The sequence below is a fragment of the Oncorhynchus tshawytscha genome, linkage group LG14 (assembly GCF_018296145.1).
Source record: "Oncorhynchus tshawytscha isolate Ot180627B linkage group LG14, Otsh_v2.0, whole genome shotgun sequence".
Lineage (NCBI taxonomy): Eukaryota > Metazoa > Chordata > Actinopteri > Salmoniformes > Salmonidae > Oncorhynchus > Oncorhynchus tshawytscha.
In genome coordinates this window covers 12313068-12319067 of record NC_056442.1, presented here as the reverse complement: position 1 = coordinate 12319067, position 6000 = coordinate 12313068, and positions in this window count along the sequence as shown.

Here is a 6000-nt window from a genome sequence, read left to right as displayed (position 1 = left end):
CAACAATGTCTAATTACACTCTTTCCTTTCCCACAGATCCTCCGCGTTCCTTCGTTCGTAAGTTTGTTCGTGTGACCAAATTCCTTGTGTGCTAACTAATTAGGCACATAATATTACTGCTACTACCACTCCTGACAGGTGCTACTGGCCACACACGAACACGCACACACACACACACACACACACACACACACACACACACACACACACACACACACACACACACCTTCCCTGGCCTTCCCGCCTCTCACACTCACAGGCAGCATTGAAAATAAAAAGACTAGAGAATAACAAGAAGACAAGATGTGTTAATTTCAGCTTCCATCTGTTTTTACAGAAACGATGCCAATGTCTACATGTTCAGGAAGAAAAGAGAGAAGAAGGAGAAAGAGGAGGGGGGATAACCAAAAACAACTTTGGGAAGAGAACAAGTCCTTGGAGATAGACGGTGTAAAAATCAAATTAACTGTGTGAAAGATTTGGTACAGAGGGTTGAGAACACAGGAGGTTGGTGGCACCTTAATTGCGGAGGACGGGCTCGTGGTAATGGCTAGAGCGGAATCGGTGGAATGGTATCAAATACATCAAACAGATGGTTAGATGCCCTTCCATTCGCTCCATTCCAGCCATTATTATGAGCCGTCCCTCAGCAGCCTCCACTGGTAGAGAAACATTTAGAGCAATGCTGTACCCCACTCTGTTGTATTTCAGTACTGTTTACTGTACTGTATGTCTGGCGATATGTATCTTTATGTTTTATTATCAATACCCATAGAGTTTGAAGTCTGTTCATGTCTTATGTTGGCTCGATACTGCAGTATATGAAATGTACAAATTGAAACAGGCAAAACTGTCAGGCAAAACTGTCAGGCCTAAACAAATTCCACAGTACTTTTCTATTACTTCTCTATTTTCTTTCACTCTAAATTGTTATGAAGTAAGTAAGTAAGCATTTCACTGATAGTTTACACCTGTTGTTTATGAACCATGTGACGAATAACATTTGATTTGATTTGCACTCCTCCTCATGACATAATATATAACGTTCATCTAAGACGTCATTCTTTTCAATCAGCTTCCCGTATTACTCACATACGAACCACAGAGCTTTGTAGACATTGAATGATTAAAGTGGGGACAAACGATTGACTTGTTCCATATCACGTTACAATTTTTTTCCTCTCTTATTTTATCTGAGCCAGTTGAACAATGAGGCAGTTCTGGCTCTGAGTACATAAATAACAATGACCTGAGGATGGACAGATTTTCTGACAGGCCGATTCGGTTTCTTCCATCTGTTTGGGTACAGGGATCTTTCCACAGACGTGGCAGGCACTGAGGTCCAGTAGATGTTGATGTTGTCAAATGGCCTGAGGAGTAAAAGTTGGCGAGTTGACACCCGTTGTGAGTTTAAGGTGGTCCTCCTTTCCCTTCTTCCTCTCCTGAGTTTGCCGTGTCAACATCGCAGGGACACTGATTGCTACGTTTTAGGTGCACTAGACAGGAACTTCTCATTGTTTTTCCAAATGCTGAAAAAAGGGAGAGGGATAAACGTCTCACATAGTTGCAGGGACACTCATTCTTTCCCAGGGTGTAGGATGGTATTCTGTGTACGCTGGCTGCCAGAGTATACACCGCTCGGCCATAGATCTTTGTAATTTCAACGCTTCCCTCACTCCTACAGCGAAGGCGTAGGAAGACGTGGTATACTTTGGATTGGCGAAGCTAAATAGTCAATACGCAGCCCTCTGACAACCCACAAAGGCCTCCAGCCATCCTGTCTCCAACTAGAGAGCCAGAGACTGTAGCGTACAGGATGGTGTGGGAATCCACATTATAATTGTTTGTTCAATTATTTTTTCTTGGATGCCGCACCTGCACCCTGCCAAGTGAGCTCCAGAGAGTCGCTCTGCAATTAGGGCCTGTAGAAGCTAGCTACAGGGTCCTAGTTAAACGGCTCAGAGAGAGAACCCAGAGGGCAAATCAGATAAATACCTTTTAGTGCTCAAGGTAACAAGCAGGGTGACAGTGAAGAGGCACACTGGGAGTAATTTACCTTTATTTTTCTTCCCGATTTTGACCGTCTTCTTGACAACATTCCAGAGGCCTGTGTCAGCCATATTATGTTATCTTTCCTCTTGGTCTAATTGAGACCTATTACCAATGTTTATAAGATAGAGAAGGCAGATTGGGTGGGATGATACAGTAGGCTAGGTTACCACCACTGGACTGGCTGTGATGTGTGATGCCCTCGAAACATTTGTTGTGTTTGAGAATTTCACGGATAAGCCCTTATGGAAAAACCACATGTATTTCACATGTGAACAACGTGTGAAGTGTTCCAAAAACACGTGACCACGTGATGTTATGTGAAGTTAATGTCATAACTGGTGACAGACAACATGCAAAGTAACACATGATAATATGAAACTATGTGAAAACATGACCACGTGAAGTGTTCCAAAAACATGTGAAATCATGTTTTTTTTTTTCTGTAAGGGGAGTAGCTACAGCAGCTCAGGTGTTCATAGAGATTGTAAATTGCGATGTTTCAGCATCATTAAATCAAATCAAATCAAATAATATTGGTTATTGCTTATTTTCCTAGCTCCAACAGTGCAGTAATACCTAACAATACAAAACAATACTCACAAATCCCCAAAATCAGGGAATTTAGGCAAAGGTAGGAGAAGATGTATTTTCAAGAAATGCAAAGGTCGTTCTCTTTTTCGACCATTTGTATTTATTTAGGATAATGCACAAAAACTCAGCAAAAAAAGAAACGTCCCTTTTCAGGACCCTGTCTTTCAAAGGTAATTTGTAAAAATCCAAACAACTTCACAGATCCTCATTGTAAGGAATTTAAACATTGTTTCCCATGCTTGTTCAATGAACCATAAACAATTAATGAACATGTACCTGTGGAACGGTCATTAAGACAGTAACAGCTTACAGACGGTAGGCAATTAAGGTCACAGTTATGAAACCTTAGGACACTAAAGAGGCCTTTCTACGGACTCTGAAAAACACCAAAAGAAAGATGCCCAGGGTCCCTGCTCATCTGCGTGAACATGCCTTAGGCATGATGCAAGGATGCATGAAGACTGCAGATGTGGCCAGGGCAATAACTTGCAATGTCCGTACTGTGAGACGCCTAAGACAGCTGATTGTCCACGCAGTGGCAGACCATGTGTAACAACACCTGCACAGGATCGGTACATCCAAACATCACACCTGTAGGACAGGTACAGGATGGCAATAACAACTGCTCGAGTTACGCCAGGAACACATAATACCTCCATCAGTGCTCAGACTGTCCGCAATAGGCTGAGAGAGGCTGGACTGAGGGCTTGTAGGCCTGTTGTAAAGGCAGGTCCTCACCAGACATCACCGGGAACAACATCGCCTAACGCACAAACCCACCGTGGCTGAACCAGACAGGACTGGCAAATAGTGCTCTTCACTGACGAGTTGCGGTTTTGTCTCACCAGGGGTGATGGTCGGATTTGCATTTATCGTCGAAGGAATGAGCGTTACACCGAGGCCTCTACTCTGGAGTGGGATCAATTTGGAGGTAGAGGGTCCATCATGGTCTGGGGCAGTGTGTCACAGCATCATCGGACTGAGCTTGTTGTCAGTGCAGGCAATCTCAATGCTGTGCGTTACAGGGAAGACATCCTCCTCCTTCCTGCAGGCTCATCCTGACATGAGCCTCCAGCATGACAATGCCACCATCTATACTGCTCGTTCTGGGCGTGATTTCCTGCAAGACAGGAATGTTAGTGTTCTTCCATGGCCAGCGAATAGCCTGGATCTCAATCCCATTGAGCACATCTGGGACCTGTTGGATCGGAGGGTGAGGGCTGGGGCCATCCCTGCCAGAAATGTCTGGGAACTTGCAGGTGCCTTGGTGGAAGAGTGGGGTAACATCTCACAGCAAGTACTGGCAAATCTGGTGCAGTCTGTGAGGAGGAGATGCACTGCAGTACTTAATGCGGCTGGTGGCCACACAAGATACTGACTGTTACTTTTGATTTTGACCCCCCTTTTGTCCAGGGACATGTTATACCATTTCTGTTAGTCACATGTCTGCGGAACTTGTTCAGTTTATGTCTCAGTTGTTGAATCTTGTTCTGTTCATACAAATATTTACACATGTTAAGTTTGCTGAAAATAAACACAGTTGACAGTGAGAGGACGTTTCTTTTTTTGCTGAGTTTACATAGACATTCGATTGTAAGAATAGTGTATGCGTATGAACAGTAGGCCTAAACTATATATGTACAGCACTTTATGTATAAATACCTACTTTCCTCCTTGCTTTAAATGTCCCCAAGGAGGTCAGGGTAGTGAACGGAGGTCGAGTTGTATCTTAAGACGATGTAAAGCAGAATCAGAGGGGATGTCACAACAGCTGAAAGTGTCAGTCACAGAATTATAACTTTTTTTTCTCTCAGTTCCCCGGCAGTGCAGCTGCCTAAATGAGGGGGATTAAGTTAACACCCTGCTTATAGGAAGAGCAGGGCAGGATTAAGGCACTGGGCTTGGACATAGCAACCATTCAAGCAAGCACCGAATCCTTTTTTAAAAGGGAAAAAGCCAGTGGTGCACAGCGCTCACTGGGATGGCGCAGTTGAGTTGCCTGAACAAATACATTGACAAGTGTATGGCTGACAAAAACATGGAAAACCATGTACGCAGTGCACACAGAGAGGGAGAGCACAGAGACACACACACACATGCATGCAAGCACATGCACAAATGCCACACACACACACACACACACACACACACAGCTTCTTTTCCTCGTCCTCAAGCAGATTCGCCCTTGTTTCCTGGCCTGGGGAAAGCTATGAGTCCCCCCACTGGAATAACTGGCAGGGAGAGAACAGGTGGTCAAACCCCTACATTGTGAATGAATGAAAACACCTGCTGCCTCTGAAACCCAACCCAGGTATCCCATCACATTCCATAACTATTCCTCATAGTTTATACTGTATATTCTGTTCACACAGTGTTCACATGCTCCCCACAGTAAATCATTTTATCCCTGATTGGGTACAGTAACCGACATCAGAAAAACTGGGCACTATGTTATCAAAGCAACACTTTCCCACTTAAACACTTATGTATCTCATGTTACTTGAACGTTTGACTTTTAAGAAACAAAAACACATTTATGTACAATAAATACATGTGAAAATGTAACTTGAATGTTTGACTCGTTTAAAAAAAAATGTGGATAAAGAAATACCAAACTCAATAAGCTCCAAATTGCACATGAGTTTTTCAAAGTACTTAACTGCATTCAAACCTATTCAAACGCACCATTCTAAGGGAACTGAGTACAAGCAGGGAACACTCACTGATCCTTCTTTGTAATATACTGTATCTGCTTTATGATCTCTCCCTGAGAGACACGGACCGACCGGTCTCCACTCATGTCACTTCCATTACCCCGAGAGTGACCATGACACAACGGCATCGGACACTACAGTGATAGATGCCTTTTTGTCTTCCCCAGTCAAGTCACATGTTCTGGCCAGAGGACAGCCGTAATTGCTAGGACAGGTGACACATATGTGGAAACCAGAATATGATGGGAAGACGGCTTATATCACATGATCTGTACTTACACTTGCCAACTAAAATAGATAACGCAGCTAGAATAATTGCTATGTGAATCCACTTATGCTTAATGACGTGTGACTGTTTCAATATGGATTCCAATGATAAACATAGGTATCCTTCATTAATATATCATTTCTAATGTGATACTTGGCAAAAATGTACTGCTCAAAGGTAACTATAGACAAACAAGAAGCAATTTCCCTGTCGAAATTATGGAGGTCAAAGTCATGACAAAACTTCACAGAAGTGGAACACATCGTAATGAAGCACCCTTTGTAATCTGTGACAGAATTAGCATATTTCACAGCACACAGTAGGAGTAGTGTAGGTGGATGATCATTAGGGTCTTTTGACTATAATAATTCCACT